General features: G+C 41.9%; 1 pseudogene; it reads left to right on the top strand.

Moving 5' to 3' along the window:
• The first annotated feature begins 4,574 nt into the window (after positions 1 to 4,574).
• Positions 4,575 to 5,607, top strand: LOC128566492 (protein arginine N-methyltransferase 1-like; annotated as a pseudogene).
• Positions 5,608 to 22,615: the final 17,008 nt, after the last annotated feature.

Here is a 22,615-nt window from a genome sequence, read left to right as displayed (position 1 = left end):
TAAGATGTGGTTGATTTTGGAGTAAGTTCCGTGGGCTGATGAGAAATATGTATATTCAGTTTTGTTGGGATGACATGTTCTGTAGAGTCTGCTAAATCTAAATATTGGATGGTTAGTTTAAATCTAAAATTTCTGTGCTCAGCTTCTTGCTGGAGGATCGATCCAACATTGCCAAAGGAGTGTTGAAATCTCCGACTATTATGGAGCTGGTGGAAATCAAGTTGCTCATGTCAGTTAGAGTTTCTCTCATAAATTGAGGTGCATTCTGGTTGGGTGCATAGATATTAATAATTGAAATCTCACCATATTGAGTATTACCCTTAACAAATATGAAGTGACCATTCTTGTTCTTTCTTACCTTTGTTGGTTTAAAGCCTATTGTATCTGCAAATAAAATTGCAACATCTGCTTTTTTCTGATTTCCATTTGTCTGAAATATGGATGACTATCCTTTCACCCTGAGTCTGTATTTGTCTTTTAAGTTAAGATGTGACTCTGATATGCAACAAATATCTGGCCTGAGTTTTTGTATCCAGTCCGCTAACCTATGCCTCTTTAGAGGACAGTTTAAGCCGTTCACATTAATGGAGAATATTGATAAGTCTGGTGGAATTTTGAGTATCGAGTTTTTCAAAGGCCCAGTGGAGATTTTTAATCTTTTTGCCAGTGTGAAAGTTGGAGTTTGATCCAAAGATTCTGAGTGAGTTTACTTTTGTGGTATAGGATTCGGTTGGTCATTATGGAGGATAGGTCTTAGAATATCCTGAAAAGCCAGTTTGGTTATGGCAAATTTCTTCAATAAATGAATGTCATTAAAGAATTTAATTTCTCCATCGTAAATCAAACTCAGTTTAGCTGGATACAAGATCCGGGGTTGAAAGTTATTTTGCTTGAGGAGATTAAAAGTCAATGACCACCCTCTTCTGGCTTGAAAAGTTTCAGCAGAGAGATCTGCAATTATTCTAATATTCTTCCCTTTGTATGTAATGGTTTTCTTTCACCAGGCTGCTTTGAGAATCTTCTCCTTCATATAACTTTAGTGAAGCTAATTATGATATGCCTGGGGGATGACTTATTGGGGTTGAATCATGCTGGGGTTCTGAAGCTGTCTGATATCTGAATTTGAGAATCTCTAGGCATGTCTGGAAATTTTTCTTTCATAATTTCATGCAGAAAGGCCTCTATGCCCATTGAGGCCACTTCATCATTTTCAGAATTCCAATTATTGGTATATTACTCCTCTTTGAATTATCCCAGAGTTCTCTAAGGGAATGATCCGTTTTTGCTCTCCATTTGTCTTTCTCTTTGAGAGTTTGGGTGCGTTCAAAGGCATTATCTTCCATGTCAGAAATCCTTTCTTCTGCTTGCTCCATTCTGTTGCTGAGGGATTCCACTGTATTTTTCATATCTTTGAGGGCTGTAAATTCTTGCTTCAGTGTGTCTTAGTCTTTGGTGGTTTTGTCTTTAAATTCGTCAAATTCTTGAGAGAACTTTTAAATTTCTCCTCAAATTCCTAATTCCATTTTATTAATCTTGTCTGCAATCCAAATTCTGAATTCGATTTCTGACATCTCAGCCAGTTGTTTATGAATGGGATCTTCAATTACATCTGCCGTATCTTTTCTTGGGGGGGTTGATCTATTCTGGTTATTCATGTTACCAGAGTTTTTCCGCTGATTCCACCCCATGGTCATTTTACTCCCTGTGATTTTTCCCCTGGGGCTTTATTGAGGGCCCATACAGTGTTGTGGCCTGAGAAACTGGGGCCCTGTCTGGTGTGGTGGGGCTAAGTGGTTCTGTCTTGTTTTCAGCTGGTTTCTTTTCGACCCTAGTGTAACATTTACTCTGGGTTGAAGTCTCAGCTGTGTGAAAGAACCAGCAATTAAGTCACCCCACCCGCCCACCTCTGGCACCAATTGAAAAAGGAGAATCAAATCTTCATACAACCACACACCTAGGGCGCCTCCTGAAAAGTCCTCAGTCTATTGGTTCAGTTCAGAAGGTCCAAATCAATTGTCTCAATCGGCACCTGTCTCGGGTGGGAGAGTTCAAGAAGTCTCTGGGAACTGGAACACAGGGGTCTGGTGACTACTCTGATATGGCTTACTCCAGTGCTGTGTGGAGTCAGGAGGAGCCACCTAGCAAATAGATCAGTCTGGGAAGGTTGATGTCTCCTTACCCACTTTGCCCCTCCATAGAACCCAGTCACTGGTATCTCTGCAGATGGCTGACCCAGTTGCCTGTAGTGAACAGATACTCCAGGGGTTTGCCCCTGCCTAAATCGCAAGGAAATCTGCCAGGCCTCTGCAGTCTGCCTATCTAGCGGGAGGAGGTGAGGCGTGACATCCTTGGGTGCTTGATGCACCTGTCTCGATGCAGGGAATAATTTCTCTTGCAGGTGGGGAGGCGGGTGTTCACTCAGGCTTAGCTGTACCCCTGATTGATGTTGCTAATGGAACAGAACAGAACAGACAACTTTGCAGGATTCTGTCTCTGTTTCTGCTAAAATCATCAGCAGAAGACAGGCTGTTCTGAGTTCAAATGTCTTTGCTGCTGGAGGTTTGCGTCCGATCACCTCTCTGAGTCGGCCCTGGCCTGGAAGCTTCCCAGGTCTGTGAGCAGTGTCAGGCAAATCCTTTACTCACTGGTGGCCTCCTCTGGTTGCCCAGGGAGACAGGGGGTGTGGCTTCAGAATATCCAGAAGTGAGCCGTTTTGCTGTTAAAAAAACAAAATGGCTGTTGATCCACCTCTAGGAACTGCCGCTCTGGTGTGGGCACCCAGCCGACCCTTTTCTCCTCAGTCTTGCGCCCCAGAGTCAGCACTGACCAGCCACCATTTATGCTCTGTCCACACCCCTCAAGAGATCACCGAAAAATCTGTACTCCTGGGGGTCAGGCCTCCAGGTCTGAGAGTGGGGACGAAGGAGAGTGCTGAGGCCCAGAGCTGTAGGTATTGAGAACACAGAGTTCCACACAGTTTTATGCCTGGCCTCACCACTGCCAGAAGACAGCCACAGCTCCGTGGTCTCAGGGAACTGCAGGTCTGGAGCGTTCCCTTCTAGCCGACCATCCTCTCCTCGCTTCCGCCCCCAGAGATAGCACAGCTCAGGGACTGTCCACACCCCACGAGAAATCACCCAAGAATCTAGACTCCTGGGGGGCAGGCCCCCAGACTCCCGAGTGAGAGTGGGGGGGAGTGCTGGGAGCTCAGCGCTAGAAATGGGGAAGCTGCAGTTTCAGTGAGTTTTATGCCTGGCTGTATTGTTGCCCAAGGAGGGCTGCTGCACCACGCCACAGGGAAGTGCCCACGAGGCACGACTCCCCCTCAGCCGAGTACCCTCTCCTCGCTCGCATGCCTCAGAGTCGGCACCGACCAGTCGTAGCTCAGGCACTGTCCACACCCCTCAAGAAATCACCCAAGAATCTGAACTCCTGGGGGACAGGCCCCCAGACCCCCGAGTGAGAGTGGGGGGGAGTGCTGGGAGCTCAGTGCTGGAAATGGGGAAGGTACAGTTTCACTCAGTTTTATGCCTGGCCGTATTGTTGCCCAAGGAGGGCTGCTGCACCGTGCAGCAGGGAAGTGCCGCCGAGGCGTGACTCCCCCTCAGCCGGGTGCCCTCTCCTCACTCGCGTGCCTCAGAGTCAGCGCTGACCAGTCACAGCTTGGGCACTGTGCACTCCACTTGAGAAATCACCCAAGAATCTGAACTCCTGGGGGACAGGCCTCTAGACATCAGTGTGAGTTGGGGGGAATGTTGGGAGTTCAGGGTTTCTGGCAAAGGATATTTAAAGTTTGATACAGTTTTATGCCTGGCAGGAGAATGCCATGGCACCCTAGTAGGGGAGGTAGGTCCAGTTTTTAGAAGGCATCTCCCGTGGAGTTTAGTGGGAGGGCCTTTAATTTCTGCCCGTTTGTTTGTTTGTGGGGCTCTTGAGCTGGTCTCATGAGGGAGGGGGGACTCCCGTCCACTTGGTGATGGATTTTGCACCTTTTATTTGCATCCTTGTGGTCTCAGCTTGCCTCAGCAGTGTTGATGTGCGTTCTTCACCTTCTCTCTTGATGCAGCTCAAATCCACCAGGTTACTTACTAAATTTTTGTCCCTTAACTCTCCTTCTGGATGGAAGCCTCTGTGGAAAGCTGGCTTCCATCACCATCTTATCTCTGCTCTCCCTCCTTAATCTTTATCTTATCAAATCATGAAAACAAGACCTTAAAGCATTAAGGGGCTCCATAACTCTATTTTATCTCTCTGCAGAAAACAAAGCAAAACAAAACAAAATACTTCAATGGAAGAAAATGAAATCCAGATATTTATCAATAAATAGTTACTGATGTCTAATATTCAGTGAAAAATACTAGATATTCAGAGCAGGAAAATAAAATCCATAACCAAGATAAAAGTAAATCAATGAAAACAGGGCCAGAAGTGCCAGAGATGATGGAATTAACATGCAAGAACTTTAAAAACAGCTATTATAAATATGTTTCAGGTACTCAAAGGTAGGATGGTCTCGATGGCTGTAGGAGTAGGTGAAGGCAAAGATGGAGGCAGTTGAGCTTCTGAACTGATTCATGGAGGTTTCCTTTGGCCAGGCAGAAAGCAGCGAAAAGTCCCATACTGAAGACATAACATCTAGAGATTAGTACTTTCACTCCTATGCCCACTTTGGCATCCATGAGCAGATTCTGAAGGATGAGATGTGCACCTCAGGTACCATAACTCCATGTTTCACAATTGGCACCTCTTCAAGGACAAGGTGGTGCTGGACATGGGCTCAGGCAGAAAGATCTTCTGCATGTTCACTGCCAAGACCAAGGTCCATAAGATCATTGACACACATTATTCCAGTATCTCTGATTATGTGGTAAAGATCGTCAAAGCCAACAAGTTAGACCACGTGGTAACCACCATCAAGGGGAAGGTGGAGGAGGTGGAGCTGCTGGTGGAGAAGTTAGACATCATTGTTAACAAGTGGATGGGCTACTGCCTGTTCTACTAGTCCATGCTCAACACTGTGCTGTAAGCCAAAGACTAGTGGCTGGTGCCTGATGGCCTCATCTTCCCAGACCAAGTCACTTTGTATGTGATGACCATCAAGGACCAACAGTACAAAGCCTACAAGATCTGCTTATGAAAGAATGTGTGCTACTTTGACATTCCTGCATGAAAGATGTGGCCATCAAGGAGCCCATGGTGAAGATGGTGGACCTGAAGCATCTTGTCACCAATGCCTACTTCATAAAGGAGGTTGGACATCTACACTGTTAAGGTGAAAGACCTGACCTTCACTTCTTCCTTCTGCCTGCAGTTAAAGCAAAATGACTATATGCATACCCTGGTGGCCTACTTCAACATGAAGTCCACATACTACTGCAAGAGGACCAGCTTCTCCACCAGCTCCAAGTCCCCATACATGTATGGGAAGCATATGGTGTTCTACATGGAGGGACTACCTGATGGTGAAGATGCACAAGGATATCTTTTGTACTATAGGCATGTGGTCCAACGCCAAGAACAACCTTGAACTTGGACTTCACCATCAACCTAGACTACAAGGGCCAGCCATCTGAGCTGTCCTGTTCCATCAACTACGGGATGTCCTGAGGCAGTGCCCAGCTCTGCAGGTGGCCCTGCAGGGCCCTGGGGCTGCTGTATTCTTAGGCAGTTTAGGGGCTGCCCCTTCCTCTCTCTCCTTCCCACAGAAGGGGGCTTCAGGGAACTGGACTCAAGGGTTGGAAGGGAACAGTGTGACTGTGTTTTTTATAACTTATGTTTTTATAAGTTTACATTTACACCAATAAATCAGCTGGGGGAAAAGTATGTTTAAGGTCTTAAAGACAACAGATGAAGGAGAGATATGGAAACCATAATAAAAAAATAAATAAAACTTCTGGCGCCTAAACATAATGAAAACCTCACTGGATAGACTTAGAAGCAGATTAGACATTGAAGAATAAAGAATAAAAACTTGAAGACATAACAATAGAAACTATTCAAATAGTTTCAAATATTTGAAGGCTGAACAAAAAATTGAAAAGAGATTCAGTTACCTCTGAGATATATCAAGTAGTCTTACATGCTTTATAAGCTGCTTCAAAATTGCAAGTAGTGAAAGGGACAAAGTGGTTGAATAAATAAAGGCAGAACATTTTCCAGACATCATGATTCAGGAAGCATACTAACCCAAAGCTGACTAAAAAGACACACACCACACACATGCACACCCTCCCCCAAATGAATTTACTGACTATCAAGGCAAAAAAAAAATGTTAAATTCAGTCAAAAGTGAAAAAGCACGTTATAGATTTAACAAAGGGAAACCAAATAGAAGATGCCCATGAATCTCAGAAAATCCAAAGGCAATTTTCTAACAGATAAATGATTGTCAACCTAAAACTATGGTTAGTGAAAATAGCCTCCAAAATGAAGGGTGTAGAAAAGAAAATTTCAGAGAAAAAGTGAGAGATTTTATCACTAATAAACCTGAACAAAAAGAAGTGATAAAGGAAGTTGTTTAGGCAGAAGGAGCATGAGAGATGAATACTCTGATCTACCCAAAGCAATAAAGGATTCCAGAAATAGTAATTCTGGGATCAGTATTTTTTTTTCTCATTTCACAAATTTCTTATTTCTATTGAAGGCAAAACTAATAACAATGTGTTGCAAGATTTATAATGAGGAGAAGTAAAATATATGTTAACAACAGCGGAAAGGAAGGAAAGGAAAAATGAAAGTATACTGTTAAACAGTTTTTACACTATTCATTATATAGTATGATATTATTTAAAAGTAGACTGTGATAACTTAAAGATATGCACTGTAAATCCTAGAATAACCACTAAAATTTTAAAACAAAATGGTATATCTAATGAATCAGTAGATGAAATAAAATGGCATATCAAAAGTACTTTATCAGAAAGGAGGCAGGAAAATAGAAATAAATAGAAAGAGAAGAAACAAAAAATAAATAGAAATCTGGAGATTTTCAACTATACTGGTAATTACATTAAATATAAATGACTTAAATACTTAAAAGTCAGAGACTGTCATACTGAATAAAGAACTAAGAACCAAATATTTAGTGGTGAGAAGAAATAAACTTTAAATATACATACGTAAGATAAAAATGTTTTAGAGATCTCTTGCACAACAATGTGACTATATTAATATATATTTTCAAATGTATTGATATTTAACATTAGCAAACTGTCCACTTAAAAATGGTTAGATGGTAAATTAATGTTTTGCTTTTCACCATAATAAAATACACATGTAAATACATAGTATAAACATGATAATGTATGTGGATAATTTAAGAACATGGAAAGATAGATAAGCCATGCAGACACTAATAATAAAAAGGTGGACTACCTATACTAACATGGAAAAAGGTCAACTTAAGGTTAATTAATAGTATTGGAGATAACAAGGTATATCTCATAATGACAAAAGAGCCCATTTTAATCAAGGTATACCAATCCTAAAAGCAGATGCACATAATTACAAGCTTTCAAAATACGTGAAGTAAAAATTTATAGAACTTAAAGGAAAAATAGGCCGATTCACAATTTTAGTTGGAAACTTCAGCACTCCTCTCTCAGTAATGGATAGAATAAGTAGACAGAAATCAGTAAGGGCATAGTAGACTTGAACAACACTATCAACTAAGCTCATTAATAAAAACAGAACATTACTTATGCCAACTACAGGATGCATATATTCTTTACAAGTGCATGTGGAATTTTCATCAATGTAAAATATAAGCAGAACTGTAAAACAAACAGTTGATAAATCTGAAAGCTTGAAATTAGATAGAGTATATTCTCTGACCATAAAGGAATGAAATAGCAATTACAGTTGAAAGAAAGCTAGCTGTAAAACTCTGGGATACTTGGAAGTTAAAAAATGCACATAGTGGGGCTACCAAGGGAGGAGGAAGATGGCAGCGAGAGGGTGACGGGAGGTGCTGGCAGCGAAAAGGGGTTCAGTGTGGGGACCCGGGGGCGGGTAGGAAGATTTTGGGACCTGGGTGTAGACAGGAAGGAGGTGAGGGTGCCCGAGCGCCAGAAAAGCATGATGGTGCTGCAAGCACTGCTCCGCCTGCACCCTGCAGCGCACTCTCCAGCCCTGGATCCCCCTTCCTTGGGCACCTGGTACTCCATCTGGAAGTGCTGCTGCTGAGCTGGTTCTGCAGCGGTCCTAGCGCCCCTCTGCTTCCTGCTCTGCAAGCCACGAGCTGTTGGCAAGAATTGCCATCACCAACCGCACAGGCCATGGAGTGCCAGGCTGGCCATCACCATCCCGGACTGTGCTGGTGCTAGACCATGGTCCCTGGAGGAGCTGTCTAGGCTTGAGGAGGAATGGGACATCGCAAGCCTCATGGTGTGGTCTATGGCCTGGGTATCTCCTACATTAATGTCTATAACCACCAAGGTATTTTCAACAGAAATAATTCCAGATCAATGTGCAAAATTTTAGATGAGGTATATATTAACCAGTGTGATGTAAGCGTTCCTAATTCTATATGAAATAAGGACATTGTACCCCATAAATACATTAATGTATAGATGATTTATGTGTTTATGATTTAATAAAAAAAATAATAAAGCAACAAGAGGAGCTTCTGGGGCCAGATTGTTTGAAATACTCACCAGAGTTTGCAAATAGTGATAAAAGTAATGACAGAGTTTTAAATTGTCATTCAGCACTCAAGGTGCTGTCCCCAAAAGATGGAAAAGCAGATATTCCAAGAGCTTTTCAGTACTTTTGCAAGTTGGCAGCCAGAATTAAAAGAGACCTGTAGCTAATTTAGACTGTTTGCATAGTTCAAATACTTTCCCTGATCCTGATTTGGTATTGAAGTTTGGTCCTATGGACAGCTCATTAGGCTGTCTTCCCAGGCACAAAGACTGAGGCTATCTCTCTGCCTTCTCACCTAAACATCAGTTATGAGAGCTTTTTCTCTGTCCTTCCTCAACATACAGCTTGTGATAGTGTGTGGGAAAGTAATAATCCTTGGTTGTATAACTTGATTTTAGGCTTTTGAAGAAAAGGACCCAAGTGATTAAGGTGTTTACAAAGTACATATGAAGCCCTGTATACACCTAGCTCATAATTCTCATAATTTATCAACAAACATAAAAAAGTGGTTTACTTGAGAGTGTGTGTGCATATGTGTATGTATAGAAATGAACTTATAAATAGGAGAAGTATTAGAGAAGGAAATATAAAGACCTACAACCTTGAGCAAATAGCATTGTTTTGAGAACTGACATTTCATATTTAAAGTCTTCAGCCCCAACTACTTCTCTATTTTTTGTGGGGAGAAGGGCTGATTAGAACTGTTCTGGTCATTGTTGGGAATGAGGATAATTTTTGTGCAGTCCTTTCTAGTGACTAAACTTTAATTTTTAGGAATAATATATTGACTTATTAAATGGAAGCATCCTGGATTTGAGGGAGCTTGAGAGAAATGGAATTCTGTGTTGCTCATATATTGAAAGCTTGCTCACTTTCAGAGCAGAGCAAATACTTGTCTTCAGATATCTATTTTCCTCTCTTACTTCATTATAGGCAAACAATGTGACTTGATTTGGTGTTAATGTTCTGGGTTGTGAAGATCACTTGAAAAAGAACTCTTCCTACATTGAAATGCAGAATTTTAGACATTTAAATGTTGGATTAGACCATATTAAAACAAAAAAAAACAACTTTGCCCAGGAATTCCGCCTACCTCTGTGCAAGAGATATGAAGAGAACTTTCTCCATTAAAGACAGAAGAATGGCTAACAAACATTTGAAAAAATGCTCATTGTCCCTGATCATCAGAGAAATGAAAATCTAAACCACCCTCAGATATTACCTAACCCCAGTGAGCATAGCCCTCATCACAAACTCTCAAAGCTGCAGAAGCTGGTGTGGATGTGGAGAGAAGGTAAAACTTTCACACTGCTGGTGGGACTGCAAACTAATATAACCTTTTTGGAATGAAGTATGAAGAATCCTCAAAGAATTCAAATTAGACCTCACATTTGATGCTGCAATCCCATTACGAGGTATCTACCCAGAAGAAAAGAATCCTTTTATAATAAGGATGTTTGCACTGGACTATTTATTGCAGCTCAATTACAATTGCCAAAACGTGGAAACAGCTTAAATGCCCACCAACCCAGGAATGGATTAATAAGCTGTGGCATATGTACACGATGGAATACTATTCAGCCATTAAAAAAGATGGAGACTTTACATCCTTTGTATTAACCTGGATGGAGGTGAAACTCATTTGTCTTTGTCAAATACCACAAGAATCTAGAAGCGAGAATCCAATGTACTGTATTCTAATATAAAGGCAGTAGATGAGCAAATACAAGGGGGTGGGAGTAGGGAAATGAGGGAGTGGAGAGGGGAAGGAGGGAGGTGGATGGGAGGGTCACAGTGTATGGCACATGTCTTGGGGGTGGGACACAGCTACAAGAGGGACTTTGCTTAACAATTGCAGTCATTGTAACCCAATTCTTTGTACCCTCAATGAACCCCAAACAATAATAATAAAAAAAAATCTAAAAGTTAATCAGTTGTAATTTTAAAAGTAAAGGTGGCAGATTTCTGATAAAAGGAAAGAATGTTTTTTGACTTCCCTTTATGTTTGGTGGGCAGTATACTACATCATACCCAAAGCTGGTTTTAAAAATATTTTCAGAAGATGGCTGACTGAAGCCAGCTTTCCACACAGGCTCCCGCCCAGAAGAAGAGTTAAAGGACAAAAATTTAGCAAGTAATCTGGTGAATTTGAGCTGCACCAAGAAAGAAGGTTGAAGAACGCACATCAACCCTGCTGAGGTGAGCTGGGACCACAAGGATACAAACAAAAGGTACAAAATCCATCACCAAGCAAATGGGAGTCCCCTTCCCCATGAGAATGGCTCAGAGTGCCCCACAAACAAACAGGCAGAGTTCAAAGGTCCTCCCGCTACACTCCACAGGAGAGACCCTCTAAAAACTGGACCTGCCTCCCCTAATAGGGTGCCATGGTGTTCACCTGCCAGGCATAAAAATGTATAAAACTGTATATATTCTCTACCTGCAACTCTGAGCTCCCAGCATTCCCTTCCACTCTCACTCTGAGAACTGGAGGCCTGTTCCCCAGGAGTTCAGATTCTTGGGTGATTTCTCGAGGGTGTGGATAGTGCCTGAACTGCAGCTGGTCAGTGCTGACTCTGGGGCACGGGATCGAGGAGAGGATGGTCGGCTGGGAGGAAACCACACCAGAGGGGCGGTTCCCTGAGGCATGGAGCGGCAACGGTCTTTTACCAGCAATATGACCAGGCATAAAACTGTGTAAAACTGTAGATATTCTCTACCTGTAACTCTGAGCTCCCAGCATTCCCCTCCACTCTAAGTCTGAGGTCTGGAAAGCTGTCCCCCAAGAGTCCAGATTCTTGGGTGATTTTTCAAGGGGTGTCGACAGTGCCTACACTGCAACTGGTCAGTGCTGACTCTGGGGCACAGGAGCAAGGAGAGGATGGTTGGCTGAGCGGGAACCACACCAATATGGCTCACTCACGGATATTCTGAAGCCACACTCCCTGTCTCCCTGGGCAACCAGAGGAGGCCGGCAACAAACCGTGAGTAAAGGATTTGCCTGAGGCGGTACCGATTCACAGACCCAAGAAGCTCCCAGGTCAGGGCTGATCCGGAGGAATGCTTTACTGAGCCTAAGATGCACCTGGCTCTCAGGGGATTGTCAGCCTATAGACAAAGGAAGGCAGCAGGATAGAATTGACAGGTAACCTAATACAAACTTGTAGGAGCAAAGACAGGGCTTTGGAACTCAAAACAGCTTCTCTTCTGAAGGGGAATTTAGCATTTCTGTTCTATTCTGTCAGTAACATCAATCAGGGGTGGAGCTGGAACTGAGTGCACAACCCCCAACCTTCACCAAGTGCCCGGGGCTGTCAGGCTAGATAGAGGTAGAGGCCTGTCAGATTTCCTTGTCATCAGGCAGGTGCAAACCCCTGGAGTATCAGTTCACTACAGGCAACTGGGTCAGCCAACTGCAGGGCTATCAGAGACTGGGCGTGACAGAGGTGCAAGGTGGAAAAGAAGGCATCAAACTTCCCAGAATTATCTATTTCCTGAGTGGCTCCTCCTGACTCCATGTAGCACTGGAGTAACCCATATCAGAGTAGTGACCAGACACCTGTGATCCAGTTCCCAGAGACATCTTAAACTATCCCACCCGACAGGTGCTGACTAAGACAATTGATTTGGACCTTTTGAACTGAGCCAATCACCTGAGGACTATTCAGGTGGTTGTAGGAAGGTTTGATTTTCCTTTTCCAATTGTTGACTGTGGTGGGTGGGGTGACTTAATTGCTGGCATTTCTCCACAGCTGAGACTTCAACACAGACTAACTATTTCACTAGGGTCAAACAGAAACCAGCTGAAAACAAGACAGAAGCACTTAGCCCCACCACACCAAACAGGGCCCCAGTTTCTCAGGCCACAGCACTGTATGGGTCCTCGACAAAGATCCAGGGGAAAAATCAAAGGGAGTAGAACAATCATCGGGTGGAATCAGTGGAAAAATTCAGGTAACATGAATAACAAGAATAGATCAACACCCCCCCCCAAGAAAAGATATGGCAGATGTAATTGAAGATCCCATTCATAAACAACTGGCTGAGATGTCAGAAATCGAATTCAGAATTTGGATTTCAAATAAGATTAATAAAGTGGAGGAAAATTTGGAATTAGAACTTTGAGCATCATTTCAAAAGTCAGAATTAGGAATTTGAGGAGAAATTCAAAAGTTGTCTCAAGAATTTAATGAATTTAAGACAAAACCACCAAAGACTTAGGCGCACTGAAGCAAGAATTTGCAGCCCTCAAAAGATCTGAAAAATACAGTAGAATCCCTCAGTAACAGAGTGGAGTAAGCAGAAGAAAGGATTTCTGACATTGAAGACAAAGCCTTTGAATGCTCCCAAACTCTCAAAGAGAAAGACAAATGGAGAGCAAACACAGACCATTCTCTCAGAGAGCTCTGGGATAATTCAAAGAAGGCTAATATCTGACTCTTTGGAATTCCTGAAACCAATGAAGTGGCCTTGCTAGGCACAGAGGCATTTCTCCATGAAATTACGAAAGAGAATTTTCCAGACATGCCTAGAGATTCTGAAATTCAGGTAGCAGATGACTTCAGAACCCCAGCACAACTGAACCCCAATAAGACATCCCCCAGGCATATCATAATTAACGTTACTAAACTTAATTTGAAGGAGAAAATTCTCAAAGCAGCCAGATTGAAAAAAGCCATTACCTACAAAGGGAAGAATATTAGAGTGACTGCAGATATCTCTGCTGACACTTTTCAAGCCAGAAGAGGGTGGTCATCGACTTTTAATCTCCTAAAGCAAAATAACTTTCAACACCGGATCTTGTATCCAGCTAAACTGAGTTTGATTTATGATGGAGAAAATAAATACTTTAATGACATTCATATGTTGAAGAAATTTGCCAGAACCAAACCAGCTCTTCAGGATATTCTCAGACCTATCATCCATAATGACCAATTTGTGGTCTGTACAAATGACTTTTGTGTTAGGATTGGTAAATCTTAACACAAAAGTAAACTCACTCAGAAACTTTTGATCAAACTCCAACATCCACACTGGCGAAAGGATTAAAAATGTCCACTGGAATTTTGAAAAACTCGATACCCAAAATTTTACCAGACTTATCAATATTCTCCAATAATGTGAACAGCGTGAACTGTCCTCTAAAGAGACATAGGTTAGCACACTGGATACAAAAATTCAGGCCAGATATTTTGTGCATACAAGAGTCACATCTTACCTTAAAGACAAATATAGACTCAGGGGAAAGGATGGTCATCCATATTTCAGGCAAATGGTAACCAGAAAAAAGCAGTTGTTGAAATTTTATTTGCAGATACAATAGGCTTTAAACCAACAAAAGTAAGGAAGGATAAGAATGGTCACTTCATATTTGTTAAGGGTAATGCTCAATATGATGAAATTTCAATCATTAATATCTATGCACCCAACCAGAATGCACCTCAATTTATAAGAGAAACTCTAACAGACATGAGCAACTTGATTTCCTCCAGCTCCACAATAGTTGAAGATTTCAACACTCCTTTGGCAGTGTTGGATCAATCCTTCAATAAGAAGCTGAGCAAAGAAATCTTAGATTTAAACCTAACCATCCAACATTTGGATTTAGCAGACATCTACCGAACATTTCATCCCCCAAAAACTGAATACACATACTTCTAATCAGCCCATGGAACTTACTCGAAAATCGATCACATCTTAGGTCACAAGTCTAACCTCAGTAAATTTAAAGGAATAGAAATTATTCCTTGCATCATCTCAGACCAGCATGGAATAAAATTTGAGCTGAGTAACAACAGAAATCTGCATACTCATACAAAAACATGGAAGTTAAATAACCTTATGCTGAATGATAACTGGGTCAGAGAAGACATTAGGAAGGAAATTGCCAAAGCTTTGGAACAAAACGACAATGAAGACACAAATTATCAGAACCACTGGGATACCACAAAGGCAATCCTAAGAGAGAAATTTATACCACTGCAAGCCTGAAGTTAACAATGGGAGATCTCAAGCAACTTGAAAAGGAAGAACATTCCAACCCCAAATCCAGTGGAAGAAAAGAAATAACCAAATTTAGAGCAGAATTAAATGAAATTGAAAACAAAAGAATTATACAACAGATCAATAAATCAAAAAAGCTGGTTTTTTGAAAAGGTCAATAAAATAGATAAAACTTGGCCAACTTAATCAGGAAAAAAAAGAGTAAAATCTCTAATCTCATCAATCAGAAATGACATAGACAAAATAACAACAGACTCCTCAGAAATTCAAAAAAATCCTTAATAAATATTACAAAAAATTTATTCTCAGAAATATGAAAACCTGAAGGAAATTTACCAATACTTAGAAGCATGTCACGTTCCAAGACTTAGCCAGAAGCAAGTGAAAGAATTGAACGGGCCCATATCAAGTTCGGAAATAGCATCAACCATACAAAACCTCCCTAAAAAGAAAAGCCTGGCACCAGACGGTTTCACGTCAGAATTCTACCAAACCTTTAAAGAGGAATTAGTACCTACATTACTCAACCTGTTCCAAAAGGTAGAAAAAGAAGGAAGACTACCCAACACATTCTATGAAGCAAACAACACCCTGATCCCCAACCCAGGAAAAGAACCAACAAGAAAAGAAAATTATAGACCAATAACACTAATGAATATAGATGCAAAAATTTTCAACAAGATCCTAACAAACAGAATCCAGCAACACATCAAGTAAATTATACATCATGACAAAGTCGGTTTTATGCCAGGGTCTCAAGGCTGGTTCAATATATGTAAATCTATAAGTATAATTTAGCACACAAACAAATTAAAAAGCAAAGAACATCTGATTCTCTCAATCGATGTAGAAAAAGCTTATGATAATATCCAGCATCTCTTCATGATCAGAACACTTAAGAAAATTGGTATAGAAGGGACATTTCTTGAACTGATAGAGACCATCTACAGCAAACCCACAGCCAATATCATATTGAATGGAGTTAAATTGAAATCATTTCCACTCAGATCAGGAACCAGACAAGGCTGCCCATTGTCTCCATTGCTTTTTAACATTGTAATGGAAGTTTTAGCCAACGCAATTAGGGAAGAAAAGGCAATCAAGGATATCCATATAGGGTCAGAAGAGATCAAACTTTCGCTCTTCGCAGATGATATGATTGTATATCTGGAAAACATAATGGATTCTCAAAAACTCTTAGAAGTAATCAAGGAATATAGCTGCATCTCAGGTTACAAAATCAACATTCATAAATAGGTAGTCTTTATATACACTAACAATAGTAAAGTTGAAAAAACAGTTAAGGACTCTATCCCATTCACAGTGATGCCAAAGAAGATGAATATTTGGGAGTTTATCTGACAAAGGACGTGAAAGATCTCTATAAAGAGAACTATGAAACTCTAAGAAAAGAAATAGCTGGCAATGTTAATAAATGGAAAAACATACCATGCTCATGGCTGGGAAGAATCAATATCATTAAAATGTCCATACTACCAAAAGCAATATATAATTTCAACGCAATCCCTATTAAAGCTCCACTGTCATACTTTAAAGATCTTGAAAAAACAATAGTTCATTTTATATGGAATCAGAAAAAAACTCAAATAGCCAAGGCACTACTCAGAAATAAAACAAAGCAGGAGGAATCACGCTACCAGACCTCAGACTATACTACAAATCGATAGTGATCAAAACAGCATGGTACTGGAACAAAAACAGAGAAGTAGAAGTCTGGAACAGAACAGAGAACCAAGAGATAAATCCAGCTACTTACCATTATTTAATCTTTGACAAGCCAATTAAAAACCTTCACTGGGGAAAAGATTTCCTATGCAACAAATGGTGCTGGGTGAACTGGCTGGCAACCTGCAGAAGACTGAAACTGGAACCACACCTTTCAACATTAACTAAGATACACTCTCACTGGATTAAATATTTAAATGTAAGATATGAAAGTATAAAAATACTAGAAGAGAGTGCAGGGAAAATCCTTGAAAAAATCGGTCTGTGCGAGTATTTTATGAGGAGGACCCCCCGGGCAATTGAAGCAGCTTCAAAAATACACTACTAGGACTTGATCAAACTAAAAAGCTTCTGCACTCGGCGGCGCCTGTGGCTCAGTCAGTAAGGCACCGGCCCCATATACCGAGGGTGGCGGGTTCAAACCCGGCTCCGGCCAAACTGCAACCAAAAAATAGCTGGGCGTTGTGGCAGGTGCCTGTAGTCCCAGCTACTCGGGAGGCTGAGGCAAGAGAATCACTTAAGCCCAGGAGTTGGTGGTTGCTGTGAGTTGTGTGAGGCCACGGCACTCTACCGAGGGCCATAAAGTGAGACTCTGTGTCTACAACAAAAAAAAAAATGCCTCTGCACTGCCAAGAACACAGTAAGTAAAACAAGCAAACAGCCCTCAGAATGAGAGAAGATATTTGCAGATTATGTCTCTGACAAAGGTTTCATAACCACAATCCATAGAGAACTCAAACGTATAAGCAAGAAAAGAACATCGCAGGCTGGGCAAGGGATTTGAAGAGAAACTTCTCTGAAGAAGCAAGCATGCTGCCTACAGACATATGAAAAAATGCTCATCATCTTTAATCATCAAAGAAATGCAAATCAAAACTACTTTGAGATATCATCTAACTCCGGTAAGACTAGCCTATATCACAAAATCCCAAGACCAGAGATGTTGGCGTGGATGTGGAGGAAACAGAACATTTCTACACAGCTGGTGGGAATGCAAATTAATACATTCATTTTTTTTTTATTTTTAAATCATAGCTGTGTACATTGATATGATCATGGGGCATCATTCACTAGATTCACAGACCGTTTACACACTTTCATCACACTGGTTAACATAGCCTTCCTGGCATTCTCTCAGTTACTGTGCCAAGACACTTAACATTCCACATTTACCAAGTTTCATATATATCCTTGTAAGATGCACCGCTCGTGCAATCCCACCAATCCCCTTCCCTCTAACCACCTACGCCCCCTCCCTTTCCCCCTTCCCCTATTCTTAGGTTGTAACTGGGTTATAGCTTTCATGTGAAATCCCTAAATTAGTTTCATAATAGGGCTGAGTACATTGGGTACTTTTTCTTCCATTCTTGTGATACTTTATAAGAAGAATATGTTCTAGCTCCATCCATGTAAACATGAAAGAGGTAAAGTCTCCATCTTTCTTTAAGGCTGCATAATATTCCATGGTGTACATATACCACAATTTATTAATCCATTCATGGATCGATGGGCACTTGGGCTTTTTCCATGACTTAGCAATTATGAATAGGGCTGCAATAAACATTCTGGTACAAATGTCTTTGCTATGATGTGATTTTTGGTCTTCTGGGTATATGCCCAGTAGAGGGATTACAGGATTGAATGGCAGATCTATTTTTAGATCTCTACGTGTTCTCCATATCTCTTTCCAAAAAGAATATATTAATTTCCCACCAGCAATGCAAAAGTGTTCCCTTTTCTCCACATCCACGCCAACATCTCTGGTCTTGGGATTTTGTGATATAGGCTAGTCTCACTGGAATTAGATGATATCTCAAAGTAGTTTTGATTTGCATTTCTCTGATGATTAAAGATGATGAGCATGTTTTCATATGTCTGAAGGCCACGTGCCTGTCTTCTTCAGAGAAGATTTTTTTCAAATCCCTTGCCCAGCCTGCGATGGGATCTCTTGTTCTATTCTTGCTAATGCATTAGAGTTCTCTGTGGATTGTGTTTATTAAACCTTTTTCGGAGACATAACCTGCAAATGTCTTCTCCCATTCTGAGGGCTGTTTGCTTGCTTTACTTACTGTGTTCTTGGCAGTGCACAAGCTTTTTAGTTTGATCAAGTCGCAGTAGTGTATTGTTGAAGCTGCTTCAATTACCCGGGGGGTGGGGGGTCCTACTCATAAAATACTTGCCCAGACTGATTTATTCAAGAAATTTCTCTGCACTCTCCTCTAGTATTTTTATAGCTTCATGTCTTAAGTTTAAATCTTTAACCCAGTGAGAGTCTATCTTAGTTGATGGTGAAAGGTGTGGTTCCAGTTTCAGTCTTCTGCAGGTTGCCAGCCAGTTCACCCAGCACCAATTGTTACATAGGGAATCTTTTCCCCACTGAATGTTTTTTATTGGCTTGTCAAAGATTAAATAATGGTAAGTAGCTGGATTCATCTCTTGGTTCTCTATTCTGTTCTAAACATCTACTTCTCTATTTTTCTGCCAGTACCATGATGTTGTGATCACTATCGATTTGTAGTATACTCTGAGGTCTGGTAGCGTGATTCCTCCTGCTTTGTTTTTATTTCTGAGTAATGTCTTGGCTATTTGAGTTTTTTTCTGATTCAATATAAAATGAAGTATTGTTTTTTCAAAATCTTTGAAGTATGACAGTGGAGCTTTAATAGGGATTGAGTTGAAATTATATATTTCTTTGGGTAGTATGGGCATTTTAATGATATTGATTCCTCCCAGCCATGAGCATGGTATGTTTTTCCATTTGTTAACATTGTCAGCTATTTCTTTTCTCATAGTTCTCTTTATAGAGATCTTTCATGTCCTTTGTTAGATAAACTCCCAAATATTTTATCTTCTTTGACACTACTGTGAATGGGATAGAGTCCTTAACTGTTTTTTCAACTTGACTATTGTTGATATATGTAAAGGCTACCAATTTATGAATGTTGATTTTGTACCCTGAGACGCTGATGTATTCCTTGATCACTTCTAAGAGTTTTGTAGTGGAATCCCTGGTGTTTTCCAGATATACAATCATATCATCTGCGAAGAGTGAAAGTTTGATCTCTTCTGACCCTATATGGATACCATTGATTGCCTTTTCTTCACTAATAGTGATGGCTAAAACTTCCATTACAATGTCAAAGAGCAGTGCAGACAATGGGCAGTCTTGTCTGGTTCCTGATCTGAGTGGAAATGATTTCACTTTAACTCCATTCAGTATGATACTGGGTGTGGGTTTACTGTAGGTGGCCTCTATCAGTTTAAAAAAGGTCCCTTCTGTACAAATTTTCTTAAGTGTTCTGATCATGAAGGGATGCTGGAGATTATCAAAAGCTTTTTCTGCGTGGATTGAGAGAATCATATGTTCTTTGTTTTTTAATTTGTTTATGTGCTGGATTGCATTTATAGATTTACGTATATTGAACCAGCCTTGAGACCCTAGGATAAAACTGACTTGGTCATGATGTATAATTTGTTTGATGTGTTGCTGGATTCTGTTTGTTAGGATGTTGTTGAAGCCAGAAGCTTTTTCTGGCTTGAAAAGTTTCAGCAGAGAGATCTGCAGTCATTCTAATATTCTTCCCTTTGAATGTAATGGTTTTCTTTCTCCTGGCAGCTTTGAGGATTTTCTCCTTCATATTAACTTTAGTGAAGTTAATTATGATATGCCTGGGGGATGTCTTATTGGGGTTGAGTCGTGCTGGGGTTCTGAAGCTGTCTGCTATCTGAATTTCAGAATCTCTAGGCATGGGTGCAATATTCTCTTTCATAATTTCATGCAGAAGGGCCTCTGTGCCCAGAGAGGCCATTTTGTCTATTTCAGGAACTCCAGTGATTCAGATATAAGCCTTTTTCAAATTATCGCAGAGCTCTCTGAGAGAATGATCCGTTTTTGCTCTCCATTTGTCTTCTTCTTTGAGAGTTTGGGAGCATTCAAAGGCTTTATCTTCCATGTCAGAAATCCTTTTTTCTGCTTGCTGCATTCTGTTGCTGAGGGATTCTACTGTATTTTTCATATCTTTGAGGGCTGCAAATTCTTGCTTCAGTGTGTCTAAGTCTTTGATGCTTTTGTCTTTAAATTCTTTAAATTCTTGAGACAACTTTTAATTTCTCCTTGAATTCCTAATTCCACTTTATTAATCTTGTCTGCCATCCAAATTCTGAATTCAATTTCTGACATCTCAGCCAGTTGTTTATGGATGGGATCTTCAATTATATCTGCCATACCTTTCCCTGGGGTGGGGGGGTTTGATCTATTCTGGTTATTGATTTTGCCAGAGTTTTTCCACTAATTCTGCCCCATGGTTGTTTTACTCCCTTTGATTTTTTGCCCTGGGGCTTTGTTGAGGGCCTGTACAGTGTTGTGGCCTGAGAAACTGGGGCCCTGTCTGGTGTGGTGGGGCTAAGTGGTTCTGTCTTGTTTTCAGCTGGTTTTTGTTCTACCCTAATGAAACAGATACTCTGGATTGAAGTCTCAGCTGTGGAGAAATATCAGCAATTAAGTCACCTCACCCACCACATGCAACAATTGGAAAAGGAAAACCAAACCTTCCTACAACCGCGCACCCAGGGCACCACCTGATTTGTCCTCAGGTGATTGATTCAGTTCAAAAGGTCCAAATCAATTGTCTAAGTCTGCACCTGTCTCAGGTGAGAGAGTTTAAGAGGTCTCTGGGAACTGGATCACAGGGGTGTGGTGACTATTCTGGTGTGGCTTTCTCCAGTGTCGCGTGGAGTCAGGAGGAGCCACCCAGCCAATAGATCAGTCTGGGAAGATTGATGCCTCCTTCCCCAACTTGCACCACTGTCACACCCTGTCACTGATAGCCCTGCAGTTGGCTGACCCAGTTGCCTGTAGTGAACCAATACTCCAGGAGTTTGCACCTGAATCACAAGAAGTCTGCCAGGCCACTGAGCTCTGCCTCTCTCTAGCAGGAGGAGGTGAGGCCTGATAACTTCGGGCACTTGATGAAAGTTGTGGGGTTTTCACTCAGGTCCAGTCTCACCCCTGATTAATGTTACTGACAGAACAGAATAGAACAACTTTGCAGTTCCCCTGCAGAAGAGAAGCTGAATTGAGTTCCAAATCAGCTTGTCTTTGCTCTTGTATTGTCTATAGGTTGACGATCCCCTGAGGGCCAGGTGGTCTTAGGTTCAGTAAAGTGGACCTCTGGGTCAGCCCCACCTTGGGAGTTTCCCTGGTTTGCCAGTTGGTGTTGCCTCAGGCAAATCCTTTACTCATAGTCTCTGGTTGCCAAGGGAGACAGGGGGTGTAGCTTCAGAATATCCGGTAGTGAGCTCTATTGCTGTCAAAAGAGGGTACTGTTTTATGCCTCAGGGAACCACTGCTCTGGTGTGTCTCCCTCCCATCTAACCGTTCTCTCTTCGTTACCGCGCCCCAGAGTCTGCATCGACTGGCTTCAGCCCCGGCACTGTCCACACCCCTCGAGCAATCGCCCAAGAGTCTGGACTCCTGGGGACAGGCCCCCAGATCTCAGAGTGAGAGCTGAGGGGAGCGCTGGGAGCCCAGGTTTGCAGGCAGAGAATACACACAGTTCCACACAGTTTTATGCCTGGCTGTATTGTCGCCAAAAATGGCTGCCGCACTGTGCCTCAGGGAACCACCACTCTGGTGCAGCTCCCTCTCAGCCGCCCATCCTCTCCTCACTCCCACACCCCAGAGCCAGCACTTACTGGCTGAAGACCAGGCACTGTCCACACCACCCCCTCAAGAAATCACCCAAGAGTCTGGACTCCTGGGGACAGGCCTCCAGACCTTGGAGTGAGAGCAGACGGGAGCATTGGGAGCCCAGGGTTGCGGGCAGAGAACACACACAGTTTTAAACAGTTTTATGCCTGGCCGTATTGTCGCCAAATATGGCTGCTGCACTCTGCCTCAAGGAACCGCCGCTCTGGTGCGGTCCCCTCTCAGCTAACTCTCCTCTCCTCGCTCCCGAGCCCCCTCAGGGGCCGACCAGCTGCAGTCCAGGCACCATCCACACCCCTAGAGAAATCACCCAAGACTCTGAACTCTGGGGGCACTGGCCACCAGACCTCAGTGTGAGTGGAGGGGAGTGCTGGGAGCTCAGAATTCCAGGTAGAGACTATACACAATTTTATACAGTTTTATGCCTGGCAGGAGAAGGCTGTGGCACCCTAGTATGGGAGGTAGGTCCAGTATTTAGAGGGTCTCTCCCATGGAGTGTAGTGGGAGGACATTTGA

The sequence above is a fragment of the Nycticebus coucang genome, chromosome 15, assembly GCF_027406575.1.
Source record: "Nycticebus coucang isolate mNycCou1 chromosome 15, mNycCou1.pri, whole genome shotgun sequence".
NCBI lineage: Eukaryota > Metazoa > Chordata > Mammalia > Primates > Lorisidae > Nycticebus > Nycticebus coucang.
Note: the sequence above shows the minus strand (reverse complement) of the source record. Positions and strands in the feature narration are given on the sequence as shown.